This window comes from Octodon degus, unplaced genomic scaffold (assembly GCF_000260255.1).
Source record: "Octodon degus isolate 3935 unplaced genomic scaffold, OctDeg1.0 scaffold00007, whole genome shotgun sequence".
NCBI classification, from domain to species: Eukaryota; Metazoa; Chordata; class Mammalia; order Rodentia; family Octodontidae; genus Octodon; species Octodon degus.
Genome location: NW_004524583.1, coordinates 17,766,334 through 17,784,842, shown reverse-complemented (window position 1 = coordinate 17,784,842; position 18,509 = coordinate 17,766,334). Strand labels below are relative to the sequence as shown.

The window sequence follows — 18,509 nt, the reverse complement described above, 5'->3', positions numbered from 1 at the left end:
TGGGATTACAGGCGTGCACCATCACGCCTGGACTGGGTGGCCAGCCCAGTGCACCTGGGGGCGGGGCCGGCATGGCATGGGATACTGGGGATTGAACCCTGGTCCCTGCGCTTGCCTAAGCAGGCGCTTAGTCCGCTGAGCTGTCTTGCTGGCCTTTTATATCTGTTAAAAGTATGTAAATTTAAAACATTTTTCTGTAAGAATAGTGATTATATTTCGTTAGTATATGTGGGCTTTTCAAATTAAAGGACTAGTTGGACATCCTACTGCATATGTACTGTCGTACCAGTCACTCAGTAGGCTGAGACGGGTGGATATAAATTCAAGGCCGGTGTGGGCGACTTAGGCCCTATCACAAAATAAATACTTAAAAAGGCTGAGGAGGCAGCCCAGGGGTGGTGCATCTTAGGCTCAATCTCCATTACTACAATCAATCAAATCTGTTCATGGATACAGGAATAGCCATTCAATTATAGCTCCTATCTACAGACAGGGAAGGTGAACATTGGGGAACGGTCATTTGATGTGGTTTATATTTCTGCAGTATTTGACACAATTTCAACTTTGTATTATATTTGTAATCAGAAAGAAGAAAATGAATCTGAATGTTTCTGCAAAGAGTATAACAAACTCTTCTCCCATCTCATTTCAAAGAGAAAAAGTACATTGCCTAAAACTTAAAAAAAAAAAAAAATCAGATACTTCCACTGAATAAAATGCCTTAAACTCCTACCGGCTAAAGGAATCATGTTAAGGGGGGATTGACCCTTGGGCATCAGTCCTCCTCCAGATTAGAGTTTGAGATGGTAGGAGCGGGACTTCTTAGCCAAGAGCCTTCCTGTGGCTGGAGGAAATCCCCCAGTGACATGAACCAAGTGAAGAAAGTGCATTCACACCCAGAGAACTTTCAAGAAACAGGATCCTGTCTTATCACCATCAACGGGGGGGGACTCATCTTTCACCAACTTGCTCAATAAGCCCCTTTGTTCCCCTTAAAGGATCATCATATATTCATTCCTGCTTCCACAAAACACCCAGGTGCCCCAGAATTCAGCTCTGAGGACGCTGGAGGAATCTGGTAAAAACTTACTTGTCTATATTTTCAGGAGAAACAGAGCCTGGGAGGGGAGAAGCACTTGTGTAGGTGGAAAACACAACCAAAGACTGCTTCAGCTGCGCTTTGGAACTCACACGTGTTACTCATATTGCTTTTCATGAGTCCTCGCTATGTCTCACAGCAGAACACTCAATAAAAGAGAAAAGGCATGGGGTCTGGTCCAGGATGTTGCAGGACTAGTACAATGAGTCCATTGGTCTGTTGACAAGTACCTAATCTAGCCACAAAGACCCAAAACCCCTGCTCTCAAGAGCATACAGTTAACTCAGAGTCTCCTGAAAGTGTGGAATGTCGCTGTGCCACCAACCACAATACCTGGTCTGTGGTGTCCCTGTACTACCTTCCCCATGGTAGGAGTTCAGCAACTATTGTCAAAGTCATACTGTTTCTATCTGTTGCAGACCATAGACAAGGTAGTGCTGACTGGCTGCCCTCCCCCTCACGCTTTCCGGCCTCCCAAAGCCTTCCAGCATTCCTTCTTGTATCTCTACCACACAAAAGTCCCCTTGACCCATCACAGCCATTTATTTTTTCACCTTGTTCCCAGTGAGACTCCAAATTCACCACGGCTTCTCTCTGGGATTCCTGGCAATTGTGTTCTGGTCTTTCACTAACACCGTCTCCTTGAGGGTCACCAGAGCCTTTTTTCCACGCTAAAGATGGCCTTCTCTGACCACCTTCTGGGGTGACCTTTGACCTGCCAGAGACATGGTGAACCATCCTTTTGTTGAAGCTGGATTTCCATGGCTTTGCATTTTCTGGGTTCCTCCTCTCAGCACAATGTCACATTGTGATCACATCTCCAGGCTCCCTTTGCTCGCCTCATGCCTTGCTCACTGTAGGCATTCCCTGCAGTGACGGCCTCTGCTGTCCTGCTCTCTCCTGGGTGCCTGTCCCCTCTCTGGACGGACTGAGGCTCCAGACACAGGGCTGCAGCTCAGGGACACACTGCAAACACTTCCAGCTTAACATAGTCAGCTCTGAGTTCTCTCACTAAAGCTCCTCCTCTTTTCACACTTAAATCTCTGGAGGTGAGGAACGCCAGTCTCCCCCAGGCCTAAGCTAGAAAACCAGTCACAATAAAGAGTGCTCTACCTTTCCTTCAGTTGGTGCCAGGGGCACTGCAGGTCTACAGGTGTCTGCAGTACTTGCAGCTGCTTCTAAGATTTGAAAAAAAAAAAAAAAATGGCCACCTTCAATGTTGAAAATGAAGACTGTAAAATCAAAAATAAGAACAATCCCAGGGGGTGGGGTTATAGCTCAGAGGTAAAAAGTTTGCTGAACATGTGTGAGGTCCTGGTTTCAACCCCTAGCACTAAAAAACATACTTTTAAAGAAGGATTCCAAAATTCTTTCAAATATTTTTTTTGACAGAAAAATATATTTAACCTGAGGTACTTATAAATTGTAATACATTTGGTCCTTCATATGATGGTTGGTCAGTCCTGCCTCCCACTGGAAGTCCAGGAATGACTTCACTGAAGCTCCTCTGTTGATCTGCTCCATCCCCCATCCTGCCTGAGACCTCTTACGCCCCATGCTGCGTCCTTCTCTGCAGTAGTCTGTACAGCAGTCTGTCTGCAGCCACCTGTAGACCTTTTGTGCATCTCTGTGAAACCACAGGCAGGGCACCCTACTATAAGCTAATTGCATATCACTGCACCGTTCAAAAAGTTTTGATGGTTCCCCTGGGACCTTGCATATAACCCACCAGCTTTTTTAATGGTCTTCGAGGATGGCTATAATCTACCTGTGCGCTCCTCCACCGCTACATCCTCCTGCTCATCCCCTGCCAAAGCCACCCCCCAAAAAAATTTTAAAAAAATAAATAAAAATAAAAAAAACAAGCCACCCCAGCCCCGCCACGCGCACCAGCTGCTCATGTGACTGCTGAGAGCCCCTCCTCTGCTCAGCTGGTGGAAAACACGGGCCGGTTCCGACAGCTGCGCCCTGGGAAGGCTGCCACCCTGGGTCCCATGCCCCAAGCCAGTCCTGGCTTCCTGGAGACCCCGGGGCATTCTGCAGCTCTGCGACAGCACCTGCCAGTTCTACCTTATGCTATAGTCAAGTCTTGCCTGTGCGCGTCTCTGTGAAACCACAAGCTTCTCGAGGACACAGAACATACTTCAGTTAATTACTTCTGTGCTTCCCATACAGACCAACACGTGCTAGGAAATACCACATCCTGAAGAGCAGTACTTTTTTTGTTTTTAAAAATAGGATCTTGCTATTTAGCACATGCTGGCCTAAAACTCACTGTGAAGCCCAGGCTGGCCTTGAACTCCCTGCCATCCTCCTGTCTCAGCCTCCCGGGTGCTGAGATTAGAGAGGTCCACCACCATGCAGGTAAGCAGCTCTTTCTTGTCCTCACCTCCCTGCATCCTTTCTGTCTCTGCTTCACCATTCTTTGGTTCCCGGGGTCACTGCTTTGCGAATACCTAGCTGGGTCTAAACCAATCAAATTTGTAAGCCACGGAACTAGATTTTAAATGCTTTGCTTTTTCAAACCCGGAGTCTAGCACACAATTGACTGTGTGAGCTCCAACAAATTTGGCTTTACTAGCTGCAGCTTCCTCATCAGTGAAATGGGAATTATGTCTCACCCAAAGGACTGGTGTGAGAATGAAAGAAGTCTGGAGCATGGAAGGCCCTAACCCCAAGCACAGGGCCAGAGACTCAGACATAGTAACAGCAAACAGCAGCAGTCTCCGACCTCCCCAACCCTTCAGGCCGCATGACCTTGTCAGAAGCGTCCTTCCTGGATCCTCATAAAATAGAGTCTGACTTCAGCACCATGAAGTCAGGACTCTGATTCCCTCGTGCTGTTATTCATTCTGAAAGTCACTGTGAAGAAACAGAAAGAGCAGAAGACACTACGCGCAGCTGTTAAGAGTGAAAGAGGTCAGTCTCTGTGTCCTGATGCAGACAGCTGTACGAGGTACTTCATTGCAGGCAAAAGGCGAGGTGCAGAATGGTCAGAAATGCAGACCACAGCACACGTAAGTACATGTGTGTGGGGGAGATACACAGATATTTACCTCTACAAAAACTCACCTAACCTATCTTTATCTATATGTCTATATCTAGAAAACCTCCAGAGGGCTATACAAGAAATTGTTAATAGCAGTGACCACCAGCAGAGAGTCTAGCAGTGCCATTTATATTCTTCTCATAGTTGGACTTTTTTTAAATCATGGCTATAAGCTCATGTTATAATTTTTAAGCTTTTTTTTTTTAAATTAAAGTTACAGAGAATGATGAAGGAGAAGGAGCAGGAGAGCCAGAGAGGAAGGGAGGTCTAGGCCACAGGTGGGGAGTGAAGGACTTAGACTCATGCAACCAACTCTGGGCAGCTTCAGGCAAATCCTCTCCCCTCTGTGGTGAAATGCTGGTAAATATTTTGGCAAATCTCTCTATTGTTAAATAAAGGAGCAGAACCAGATGCTCTCCAGGGAGCATTTGAGATGATTAGACGATGTCTGCAGGGTGCTTCGAGTACATTTTATCTGTGGAACATCTCTTTTGGAGGAGCTCTGAGGCTTTCCACATCAGGTTTGAAATGAGAAAAATGCACACACGATTTCACTGTGACCCCCTCTGCAAGGCAATGAGAAAGAACCCCACTGCTTTGCAGACCGAGAACCCAAGTGCAGACTGCAACGATCGCTTGCCAGCCAAAGGCAGTGCTCACTACACTCCGCTATTTGCAAAGAATTATGACTGCCAGGAGTGTTTCACTCCCAATTTGTTCTGTCTCTCCTCTGCAGAGGAGGCGCAAGTCTCACAAAAAGCAAGCAGAAGGCGCTCTTGGCTGGCGGAAGCGGGGTGAGATGTAAAGTGACTTCACGGCATAAACAAAGCAAGCTCCCAGCACGGTTGGTCCGGAAGTATTGAACTCTTGGGATCCACTCTGCATCCCTCCCCCACCTGCACTGAGAGCTTCACCTTGAAGATGAGCGCTTCACTGCAGTCTTCTTGGAGCAGTTTCTGGGTCACAAACAGTGAGAGCCGCCGCTGTGAGAAGCTTCCGGTGGAACAGCTGCACTGAGAGCTTGAGACTGTGTTACCATCTCTACTACGCTGCCCCTGAGCTCACGCAGGAGCCCCAGTGAGATGAGCTCAGCTGGACTGGACAGCCAGAGTACTTTTCCAGTCTCCTGGGCACAGTGACCACACAGCTTTGCAATGCAAATGACCTGGGTCCTGACTTCCTCTCCAGAGCCCTGGGCTTTCATTCCACCACAGCACCTCGCTCTCCACACCTGCGAATGACTCCACTCTCCTGGGAACTTCACACCGTGATGGACCCTCTGCTTCAGACTTCAGCTGCCCGTTCTGGCATCCAGATGGTGCAGAAAGCACACACAGAAAGCACACACCCACCTTGCAAAGGAAAGCAGGGACTGATTTCCTGCCTCCACAAGCAGTAACCTGGAGACTACAGGAGAAAGACAGAGACCAAATGAGGCCTAAACACTATAAAGTCAACCATCACTGAGCACGGAAAGGACCATTTGCTCAGAAAGCACGCAGCTAAGCCACCAGCCAATAGGCAGCCTACAGTCGACCTCCGCTGTGGCGCCCAGTAGTCTTGAGTTGGGATGATACCATGGTGTCCAAGGCATCCTAGAGCTTCCCAAAGCTGCTACTAATTTGTCCCACATTCACTGTCTCCTTTGGATCAAGTTGCTGACTGCTGTCCACTTATCATTGGCCTCATTATGCCCCTCAGAATTCACTGAGATCCTAGTCGGTTGTTTTGGCTGAGTCCCTGCCTTTGCCTCTCGGCCCTCTTGAGACCTCTTGGCCTCATGTCCCCTTCACAAAGCCAAACCGCGTCCCCTGTCCTGCCTTATCTCACAGCCATCTTCCCAAGGCCTTTGAGAACTTTTCATCCATCAGCTCATCGCAGACTCTGCACATATTTAGAAAGGCCTCCTAGCTTAAGGGACCCACTGGCAGTTAAATCCCAGCTCCGATCCATCACTGCACAGAGCCCGCAGGAGGGGACGCTGGTTGCTTGCAGTGGGAGTATTGTCCATGACAGGGAGTTTTGTTGCGAGAAACAAAACACACTCAAAGGCCTGAGCAAGCGGAATGCTGGTGAGTCCAGCCCCTGGTGAAATTCACTTTTGTCTGGGTGAGGCCAAAATCAGGGCACACACAAACAAAACCAGTAAGTACTGTGACACTGTACAAGATAATTTCCACTCTGACATGCCTTAAGGACAAACAGCCCAACAGGTTAAACCACACTCAGAAAATCAAATTCTCCATACACGATCTTTTTTCTGAAATGTTTTTCTTAAGCTCCTTACCATTATAAAATAAATCTTGCACTCAAGGCCTGACTCCCTCATCAAAGAGCCTTTCATAGCTGTATTCTGGGGTCAGCCTCAAGCAGTCACTGAAAAATGAGGTGGGAGGGACTGGTGCTAGATGAGCCACTGAATTTGCCCAGCAATAGACATATCCTCGCATGTAAGTTAAGACAGTCGCCACTTTTCCTTCCACTAAATGGAAAGCACCTGGGAGGACACAGAGGCAGGAGCTGCTGCTGTTCAGGTCTGATGCCTTCCTCTGCACCGCTGCCTGCCTATCAATAAGACATGCTTTTCATCAGCCCTTCTCTGCCCGCCATCCATCTCTACAGCATGCACAGAGCTGTGTGTTCTTGAAACCTCCACTACCACCCATGGAACCAGCATTTCCAGAGCAGCACACGTGAGCCAGGTGCTGAGCTGGTAGGCAACAGGGTCCCCACAGGAAGATACTGCCCTTCTAGGAACTCAGCATTTGCCAGTGATTTGGACCTGCGTAGGACCAACCACTGGGAAAAGAAGAGAGAAGGCATGTCTTCCCACGCCAGAAAGTGGGGAGGGGGCTTCAAGAAAGCTGCACAGGCCAGGCATGGTGGTGCATGCCTATAATCACAGCCCTCAGTAGGCTGCAGCAGGAGAATTGTTATGAGTTCGAGACCAGCCTGGGCCACAAAGTGAGCTCAAGGCCAGCCTGAGTTATACAGTGAAGCTTTGTCTCAAAAAGACCAAAACCAAACAAACAAACAAATAACTGCACAGAGGGACGACATCTGAATGAGGTCTTACAGAATATGCACAGGAGAGTTCATGGCTGAGAAAGACATTTTAGACAAAGATAATAGTATAAGCAAAGCCACAGAAGTGAAAATGCACATCAGATCCAAGGCGGGGACACACAGAGAGGGAATGAAGCTGGGAAGGGCAGCTGGAGCAGCAGGGGTGGGAGGGACACCTGTGGGGACACCTGTCTGCACCCTTAATCTTTCTTTGGGGGCACTGGGGAACCACTAAAAGTTTTAAAGCTGTAGAATGACTAGGTCAGATACCTTTTTTTTTTTTTTTATTAAGTTCTATGAATTTTATTTCTCCATAAATGCAAGTATGTGAGGCCTGGGCTGACTGAAGACTTTTGTTTTTAAAAATAATTCTGAGGTCAGGGTGTGAGGTAGGTTAGAAAAACAGAGACTAAATATCTAAAGGCCAATATTCCAGTGGAATATAAGAATAGTGATGGCACAAATTGCAAAGAGTGAACGAATTTGAATTTTTTTTCATTTTTTTTTATTTTTTTTCAAAGTTTTATTGATAAACAGATAGCAATGAGACAGTTTCAAATCAAATCAGAAATACAGTTTCAAATTTGAATTTTTTTAAAGGGGAAAATTGAACCGGGGTTGGCAGACAAGTGGATGTGAACATTTAAAAGAAGCATGAAAAAGCTTGCAGAGGTTTTCCTCAGGGATGGTGACGACACAGACCTGGCTATGGAAAAAGGCAGAAGAGCAGGGTCAGGGCCAAAGGAGCAAGCCCAGCGGCGGTGAGCGCGACACACTTTGCTACACCTCATGGCCACAGCCAGGAGAAAGCTGCAAGGCAGATCTGGGACTGAGCAGGGAGGTGGCCCAGGGATGGGATTTAGATACGCTGGCCCAAAAGGTGATAGGAGGAAAGGGATGGGAGAAGAAAGAGGAGGAGAAGGAAGAAGAAAAAAAAGAAGAGGAAGAGGTGGAGGGAGGGAGGAAGAGGGAATAACTGGGTCGCAGAACCCAAGGTTGGGCCTAGTTTCACAGTGAGCGTGGTCAGATGTTGGGAAGTCAGGAAGCCTGGAGATCATGGCCCCCTACAACAACTCAGACCCTCTCCCAAAGCGGTGTAAAATACAGCCGCCTTGTGACAGCGGGCAGGCTGACGGCACTAACTAGCATTTCCATCCTCAGGTAGCAAAGAACTAGTCAGAAGTAGAACTCTGTCAGGGTTCAGAACATTAATTATTTATTAAGAGCTAATAAGGAGATTCAAGCCATTAGGTGAAATGACTGCAAATATATAACAACAGATAAAGGTAGCCAGTGAATCAGCCCTCTAATTTGGAAGTATTAAAAATTCAGGATTTAATAAAAAGGAAACTAGAATTAAAAGTGCTGCAACGTTGAGCAAGCATTCTAGATTAAACACAGGGTGTTTCAAACCTAGCTTTAACCTACTAGCTGCATAGTTGGGTAGATTAAGTTCTCTAAGGCTGATTTTTTTCATCTGTCAAATTAATAGTACATTAAATAAATATACATGAAAGCTTCCAGTCTAGTACATAAGTTCTCAAGAGTGTGGACTTACTGTTATTTGAAACTCAATCAAATGGTGCTTCACTTTCCAAGTTAAAATGTATATTAACTCAGTTACACATAATTTCAAACATTCCTTTTTTGTTGAATCAATAAATATTTCAAGACAAGTCTCTCTGTACAAAGAGTGAGGCTGTAGAACTGAGGACATACTTTTTTAAATTTAAAGATCTAGTTTTCTATCACAAGAAGCTTAGTCAAATGTTGTAGAAGGCAAGCTGACAACTGCAAAACAAACAACCCATTCTGTAGCAAAGGCCTGAGAAATGGACTGCCTTAAAAATAAGGAGGAGAAACGATGGTACCAAGGATCTGCCGAGAGAAGGGGCTTCCTGACAAGGCCCTGGAGATGGACTAACTCTCAAAATATACAGGAAAATGGGCAAGGAAATTTTGGAGGATACTAATAAATATTAAGGCACCATCATACACCAGAAAAGAAAGAAACCTGAAAAAAAAAAAATTAGAGAAAGAAGAAATTCTGGGCCAGGCCTGAAAAAAAAAATAGAGAAAGAAGAAATTCTGTGCCAGGGAGATAGCTCAGTAGAATAAGTGCTTGCCTGGCAAGTGCAGGGTCCTGAGTTCAAGTCCCGGTACTGAAAAAAGAAAGAAAGAAAGAAAGAAAGAAAGAAAGAAAAGCAAAAAGAAGTTCTTTGTCCAAGGGCAAGCAGCAAGAGAGAAGGAGCTGGAAGCAAGCCAGACACTAGTCATCTGGTTCAAGGAGCCTTTTTGGCTGAAATACATCATCATGTAATATTTACACCTTCCCCACCCAAGTTTGGGCTATATGCTCGACAAAGCAAAATAAACATCTGCCTGTCCTCTAAAAGTCTACAGTCTAAAAATAGGCAAACCAATCTGTGGACACATTCAATCCCTCTGACCACAAACCATCCCCAAAGACAGCTTTCTCAGTCAATGCTCGTCAAGTTCAGCGCAGTTCCAAAGGTGAAGGTGCTAATGCAGGGTTACCCTTTGCTTTGGAGATCTTAAACATCAGGGAATGGACAGGTTCCTCCAAGTTAGCAGTAGACTATATGATGACCTAGTAACTCTACTCCTGGATGGATGCCCCAAAGAACTGGAAAAACACTCACACCCCTGTGTTCAGAGCTGCTCTATCTACAACAGGTGAGGGGCGAGAGCAGCCCTGCGTCCATTCATAGATGGTGAGGAGAGGGTCTAGGAGTATTTATAGGACAGAGTGTATGAGTTTTGTTCAGATGACAAAAGTTCTGTAGATGGATGACAGTGACGGGTACAAAGCAAAGATAATATAATTATGCCACCAAGCTGTCCATTTAAAAATGGTTAAGACTAAATTTTATATTACACAGGCTTTCTGCAATTTCTTAGTAGCACAGTTGTCAAGCCCATTTGATTGCTATTCTTCACTAAGTAGAGGCAAATAGAAACCCTTTGCTGCTGACAACAGATGCAACGTGAGGAGGGATAACAGCACAAGTCTAAGCCTGACAGAGTTGGACTTTATCCGAAGAAAAAGCGTCCAGTTACCATCCCTGGGAACAGACACCTTTGCAACTCCCTAAGTAAGTGGCTTTGTGGGCAGCCATCATTTGCCAATCTTTAGTTAATATAACACCTGAAAACCAGCACTATCTCATCAAGGGAATGACTGCTAATGTAAACATTTCAAACATTACTAAAAAGTATACAGGTGTGGTGACACATACGAATAATCCCAGCACTCAGAAGTCTGAGGCAGGAGGATCAGTGTGACCTCACAGCTAGCCTGGACTATTTAGTGAGATTCTCTCTCAAAAAAACCCTCACCAAAATAAAAACAAGTATCTTCTCTTGTTAGGTTAAAGCAATGATTTTAAAATATGTCAGGCCAATGCTTAGGTACGTGTAAGCATTTTCTTAATGTACAGGAAACTGTTGACATGGTAGTCTAATAGGAGTAAAACAGGAAGTGGAAGAATATACAGTGTTTCTCATTGTATATTCTTTTTAAAAAATTTTTTATTTATTTATTTATGTGTGTGTGTGTGTGTGTGTGGCCAGCTCAGCCCACCAGGGGGCGGGGCTGGCTGACATGTGGTGCTGGGGGATTGAACCGCGGTCCCTGTGCTTTGCTAAGCTTGTTCTAAGTAGGTGCTTTAGACCACTGAGCCATCTCACCAGCCCCACTCTCATTGCATATTCTTACAGAATGTGGATATATATCTTAATCATCCCATGTATTCATTTCATAAATTTAAGAATTTTTCTTTAATATGAAAGCCAGAATGCATAAAAAAGTGTTTGCACTTTAACAAGTGCAAATTCAAGACACTGCCAATCTGAAAGGGAAATATATTTCAACTTTATTTCTGTACTATCTTAATCCCTACCACATACTGGAGATGTTTTGAGTATAAGCTAAAAAAAAAAAGTACAAAGTATACAGCACATCGAAGGTTTCACTTCAAAACAAACAGATGTCATGAATCATCCAAAATCAAATGCTTCCTTTCTGGTATATTTAAATAAAAAGTCTGTCTGCAATGATTCCAAAGCAACTCCACAATAAAAACAGAAATCAAAAATAAGAGGCCACAGGATATTTGCTAAAATATATCACCAGTTCAATAAATGGCCTTTTTAATTCTTCCAGTTGTTCAGGTCAAAAGCGGATGAGTCATCCTCAACTTATTCTTTTCCTCTGATACTCTACAACCCTACCTTCAAAATATACGCAGAATCCGACTCCGGGTCACCCCTGCCACCATCACCCTGTCTGTCCGTCAACTCTCAGCCAGGATCACTAGGACAGCTTTCACTGGGCTCCCTGCCTAGGGCTGCCAGACAGCTCATCCTTAAACACAGACCTAAGTGAGTTCTTCCGCTGCCCACAACTTCCAGCGGCTTCCTCTCTCTCTAGGAATACAATCCAAACCTCAATCTCTTTCCCTAGACATCCCAGAGCCTCCTCTCTTTGCCCACATGAGACCTCCTCAGAGAGTCTTTTCCTGACCTTCCCGTCTCTCCGATGTTCCCTTCGTGAAGGTTTATTCTTTATAACACCAAAATTATGACGTATATCCATTTGTTTCTTCTTGTTTAGTACCTGCCTCTCCTGACTAAAATATGAGCTCCAGATGTCCGACTTTATTTATTTATTTATTTATTTATTTTTGGCCATATTCACTGTTATATCCCCTGGGTATGTCTGGCAAATAAATGAGAGCTCAATAAATACCTAGCTGTTGAAGACTGAATTAAGTGCAAACCAGGGCAACTGAGTTCACTGGACAAAAAGATTTTAAAGCTCAAAATAATGATTCTCAGTAAACTTGGGACAAAGTGTCAGAAAAGTCAAACCATCCACTGACAGGCAATGAACCCATCATTTATCTGCGGCATGCCGCTGAGACTCCATTACCTTGAGCTTTGTGACATCCTCAATATGTGCTCTACAGGGCTGTTTTCGAGGGTTTGCAGCTACGTTCCCTGTCAGCAATTTTTTTTTTTTTTTATTTTGCGGAACCGGGAATTGAACTCAGGCCCTTGTGCTTGTCAGGGAAGCACTTACTCCACTGAGCCATCCCTCCAGCCCCAATGTTAAGGAGTAAATACTGCAATGTTTCTCTCTCTGTCTCTCTCGCCTCTCACCTCTCTCCTCTCTCCTCTCTCCTCTCTCCTCTCTCCTCTCTCCTTCCCTGCCCCACCAATGAACTTAGATAAAAAGTCCTGCTAAGGAAAGAAAGCAACCTCTGTCTCAACCAGAAGACCCAGAATATTCAATTACCCCACAGAAGAGAATACCTGGAAAAAGCACCAGCTATGGAAGTAAGAAACTGGATGAAAGTCAGGGTCTGTCATGAACTACCAGAGGGAACGTGGGCAAATCAGGGTACAAATCTAATCCTGGTTTGCAACGGTAATGCAGGAATACTGAGTCCTGCCCTTCACGAAGTCACTGTACAGTAAAATGAGGTGACAAAGAGACCTGAAAAGTGAGATCACATACGCTGTGTGTGTGACATCTCCTTGTACTATGACAAGTCTACCTTATCCTGGACTCTACTTCACATTCTCTGTGCCTCCACTGAGGAGTCTTCTCTAGACAGGAACCTCAATCAGGTCTCCCCACCTCGTCTTCGCACCTCACCCTAAAAACCTGCATTACCTAACTTCTGAAGTTCTTCACAAACCGATCTTCATCTTCTCATTCCAACCACATGGAACCACTCCCCTTTCCCCAGGAGAATCATACCTAGCTGCCTGTCTGGGTCTGCCTGTTGGGAACCTAGAGCCCTCGCTCTCTCCCACACCCATCCTTCCTCCTTTCATGAGGGAAATCCTAGACACTTTCAAAAGCCTTCTGGGACTCCTCAACAAAATCAGACTCTTCTCCTGTCCTTAGTGCCTAGCAGGGTAAAGCATGTCGTGGACACTTGACATTTGCTCATTTTCAATATATCCCAATTACTTTCTCAGGCCTTCCTTTCCAGCTCTAATTCTCTAAAACTTGTGGCTCAGAGCCAGCGTCCTAAAAGATCCTTTCTTACTTTTGCACTCCTGAGGAAATGTGTGCCGGAAGGTGAAACGTTCACCACTCCTTGGGGTCCTCTGGAAACAGGCAAGACCTGAGCGCAGGGGCAGAACGAAGCTCCAGACTGCCTCCCACTCCTCCTAACCTAGGCCTGGTTAGATGTACCTTGTTTGATTGGATGTACTAAGAGTTCTGAGATGAGACACGCCCATATTTGAGTCTGCCACAAGTAGAAATCATTTTCCACTTATTCATTTCCAGGATTACCCAAGTTTCTGCTCTTTTCATAATGGTAGAAACTCCTGAATAGACTACAATTCAAAGCAAGTATTGTTCTCTGACTGTCAAGGTGCCCTGTTATTCTTTTCATAAATATCCTAGGTGATCTGAGCCCAGTTCTACATAGTCTTTTTCCCAGCCCTGTGCCTTTTCACCTGCTAATTTATAGCATTTAAATAAAAAAAAGAATGCCCAATTTGCCCCCGTTGCTAACATGATATACTATATGCTTGAATTTTAATTGCCCTTTAATTATATCCTCAGCCAGGTCTGCACAGATAAAGTGGGAATTAGACTTCACTGCAAAGCCTGAAAAGGCCTCGCTGATGCAGGAAGAAGACACTTTCCCTGTGACCAGAAGAACGAAAAAGCAAAATGAGAGGTGCTCAGGGGATGCCCTGAGCCAACCAAACAATGCACTGAGGAAGCATTTTCTGTCCAGGACTCTGTGAACTGCAAAGCCGGCGGTCCCTCAATAGTTTGATGTTCGGCTAAGGTTGGCTGGAAATGCAAGAAAGAAGATGGCTTGTCCATGAATTAAGAAAAGAGCACAGTGATGATGAGAAACATGCTACGATATTTTCTAAATACTTACCAAAGGACACTGGCTATTCAGTGAGAGGAACCAGAGCTGACAGTGAATTCTCCTGCCCACATCCTCTGTTCTCCCCTGGCCGCCATCTCCCTCCCCAAAGCCAGGAGATCATTCCCTCCTAGGGTTGCCAGAGGAAAGAGTCCTCTCTGTGATAACACCAGCAAGTGCTACAGAATGATTCTGCTACAGTGATCACTACTTGTGCTCTTTCTCCTCAAACTGCTTCTCTAAAATAAAGGAGCCGGTGAGATAGCTCAGCAGTCTAAAGTGCCTGCTTAGGCAAGCAGGGCCCGAGGTTCAGTCCCTGGCACCACATGCCATGCCAGCCCCGCCCCCAGGGTGGGCTGAGCCACCTGCAAAAAAGAAATAAAATAAAATAAAGTAAAGGATTAACCAAAGATCTGTCCATAAAAACCAACTGAGTCAATACAAACTACTTGAAGGAGAAAATGCCTCTTCAAATTATCCTCAGTCTTCCAGTTTTGGTCTGTAAAAATTTGCGCTCTTTCAGAGCCCAGTGTTATCTATGGACTTTCCTACCTGGTCTCATTATAAAATCAAATTTCTCCTGAGCACAATTATTTTTCCTCCTGATCCTGTCAGGCCAATTGGCAAATGTTAACTTGCCAGTCTGAAGTTACAAAATAAATAAATAAACATTATAGATAATGAAGAAATTATTCGATACCACTTCAAACCTCTTCCCGATCATGTTTTCTACCTTTTCAGGTCTTACATAGAGAGGAAAATTTTGCATTTGATTTTGAAATTTCAAACAACATTCTCTTAAAAATGATTTGGTGATTAGGTTTAGATTAAAACAGACTTCAGACAGTCCTAGAAGTCCCCAAAAGTCCTTCTCTACTCTCCCTAGAAAAGCTAATAATTATTTGTCTTAAAATTCATACTTATCTCTGTAGATACATGCCCTTTCTGTAAAAATGCATATCCACCTGTACACCTACCAAGCAAGGAAAAGCTTACAGTTCAGCCTAATGCTCACAAATGTCTTCTCGTCTGCATATCATGAATACCCCCCTTTTTTTTAAAAAAGCTTTCACTGAAAGTGCTGGATGATAAAGTACACCTTCCTAATCTCCTCAAAGGGAAAAGAAAGCCTTTTGGTGGTTCAGTTAGGCAGAACTTCAGGAAATAAACCATCCTGACCTTGAGAGATGGAGGAAGAGATAGGAAGACAAGGGGCTCAGGCAGTGAGTACGGAAGGCACGTCAGCCACCAGGTAAACTGTGAGGGCTTGCTGTTCAGTCTTAACAGTACAAATGGAAGGCTAGACTTGGTGACCTCTAAGGTCCCTTCCAACTCTTAACAGTGTTTGTCTCATGAATTTTTTATAGACATCCTCTGTCCTATCACGCTGTCCCGATGCATCATCAAGCCCTCTTGGCCATTTCCAGGGCTGAAAGGAAATTTTGTTTTGAAAAAAAATACATAAATAAATCTATGCTTTGATCACTGCCAAAATTACAATTCTGTCCTTGAAACAATGACCTGAAAGTAATGGATGAGGCTAAAAAACCTCGGAGCAAATGAATGTCTAATACTATCTTTATACACAATATTTTTTAAGCTTCCCTGATTTAAATAGAATAACTACCCAAAGGCCCAGGGACAAAGACAGTGAGGCTAAAAGACAGAGCTCCAACCAAATCTTTGTAACTTGTACTCCCACATCCCCTGCTGCGTGCCTAACCTTCAAAAGACAGTGGAAGCAAACAGCCGACCTTGAGCCCTGGTCCCACCTCTCATCTGCTGTGTGATGTGAGACAAGTTATTTAATTCCCCGAACCCGTTTCCTCACTTTTAAAATGCTGATAGTATGAGCTCCCTTGCATAATAACTGTGACAAGCAGGATAATATAAAGAAAATAATGAGCCTTCAACTATCATCTCTTTCCTCCTTCATTCCACAAAGATGAACTGAGGACCCACAGCCAGCCAGGTGCCCAGCTAGGCAATGCTACATAAAAAGTAGACTCGATGGATGCCATTATTATTTCTATTTACCCCAAACCATCTGCTACCGGAGCTATGACAGACTCCAAACTTTCACCCACACCTTGCTGGCCTAAAATAGTCATTTTATGTTGCCAAATATGATCCCAAATGAGGGTCTGCCTTCTGCCCTGCCTTCACCCCTGAAGCTACTTATCGAGCAGGTGTTCGCTGCAATGGGACACCTTCAGAGCACTTAGAGGCATCGACTACTGGAGCAAAAGGTGGTATCCCAGCTCCCTGCTGGGCAAGCCACTCAGGAAAACTTGATATGCCTGTGCTGCGAGGCCAGGCCCGGATGCCTGGGAGTTTTCAGGTGCTTTCAATTCCACAAGCGGACTGTGTCTTCCGAGAACTCAAGATTAACAGGACCTCCTCTGTCCCAACCATTGCCACCGGGCCACTGATAAAGTGCAACAGCTGAAGATCAAGATTATTATTTTCATAATACAGTAAGTCCTCGATTTACCAACTTTTGAGTTGTGAGCTCTCACAGGTGTGCTGTTTAAGATTCACAAGTGTACTGTGTAAGACTCACTTTGTTGGATCACAAGCAAAGCCAAGATAGGAGTGTTCTCCCAGAACAAATTCGCTTGTAAGTCAGGGACTTACTATAAAGGGTTTATGTCTTTTACTGGTGCTTTCCGCTAGAGTTTGATAAAATCCTGTATAAACAACCCACCTCTGAAGAAGAAAAAAACAAAAACAAAAACAAAAACAAAAACAAAAAAAAAAAACCCACCTCTGGAGTTGCTGTTTTCAAGGCTGATTGGGCTCTTCTGTTTTAGGCTTAGTATTCCTTTCAATAGCTAACCCACAAACCTCTGATTTAAGCACAGGCCTATCTCTGTAGGGTGCTGGGAATTCAGTACACTTTAACAAAACAGTTTGCACCTATAAAAGTTTCCCATGGCATCCTGAAACGCAGAACTCCTAGCAAAAGAGCAAAAGTCTGACCCTAGAACAGATTTCCATGTGTCCTCAGTCACGGTGGGAGAAGAGGTGTCAAGGAGAGAATTCTAGAGCTCAAATCAGATGGATCCGTGAAGCTACAGATAGCTTAGCAGACAGTTCAGATGGGCCTAGAATTTTTATACACTTATGGGAATCACCTTCCTTAGAAACTGCGGCAGGCATGTGAGTGCCACCAGGGTGAGTTCTGTAGGCTGCTTCCTGTGTGGAGATGACAACCCAGCCTTTCTGCAGAGAAGTTCCCAAGACAAAAGATTCACTATACCCTCAACACAACCAGATGCATCTATAATCTTACCAAAAAAAAAAAAAAAAAAAAAAAAGTGCTTCATTTTCCTTCTGCAAGTTAAGCATGATACTAACTCTTAGCACTTCTAATTACTCACTGTAACAGTAGTTTGGATATTAATAGGCTATAAACCAAGGCCCTACCTGAGGCTAATTGTCATGGAGACAGTATACAAGCCCCTCCAAAGTCTAGGCGAGTTGGTGGGAGAGGGAGATTATGTTACAGCCCTGATAGTTCTCTCCTTTTCTGCTATTTCTTGGGATCCAATTGGTGATGGAGGAGAAATTGGTGGGAAGGGTGAGTGGACAGTGGACCCTGCAGCAGGAAAGGAACGCTCTGGGAGACAGCGCAGAGGAAGGGATCGCGGTCCTTTCCTCTGTGTGCACAGCGGCTGCCCGTGCCCATCGCCCCAGGCCTGGCCCCCTCCGCTGCCCTGTCCTCCCCTCCCCACTGGGCACTGGGCAGCCCGGGAAGCGCGCAGCCAAGTTCCAGAAGGGGATCAGCGCAACCCCGGGGCTGAGGAGCTGGGCAGCGGGGGACGAGCGGAGGTCGGACACGCAAAAGCAGAAACCCTTGGCGCCCAGGCGATGTCCCGGAGGCAGCAGCCGAAAGCCCGCGCCCAGGCGCCCCTCTCTAGGAGCCGGCTGTCCAAGCGAGCGCCCAGCTCGCCGCGCGCCCCAGAAGCCCAAGCCGGGTCCCGCGTCCCGGGGTGATTGTCGCCGCAGCCTCGCGGACCTCCGGGCCCCGCACCCCTCCCGCCTCTACGCCCAACACCAGGAGCAGCGCCCCCGCTTCTCGCGTCCCTCGCACCCCGGGCCCACCGCGCCATGTACCCGCGCCGCGCGCCCCAGCCGCACGCCCCCGTGCCCGGAGCCCCACTCCCCGCCGCGGGGCCCTCTCGCGACTCACCTGCGCGGGGACCCGAGCGGCGGCCACCGGGAGCCCGGGGGCGGCAGCGGCGGCGCAGGGGGAGGAGGGCAGCGTGGGGCTCCTGGCACAGCGGCCGCCGGGCGCCTGGTGCTGCCGAGCCGCGGACCCGCCCAGAGATATAAATAACATTATCTGAGGAGGGACATTCCT

At 45.9% G+C, this 18,509-nt stretch overlaps 1 protein-coding gene across 1 annotated transcript in view; it reads right to left on the bottom strand.

Annotated features, from left to right (window-relative positions):
• Positions 1-18,509, bottom strand: part of Sptb (spectrin beta, erythrocytic) — a 135,751-nt gene extending 117,242 nt beyond the window's left edge. Inside the window, exon 1 of the mRNA XM_023701488.1 lies at positions 18,339-18,509. The gene's annotated coding sequence lies outside the window, so the exon portion shown is untranslated. The remainder of the gene's footprint in view (positions 1-18,338) is intronic.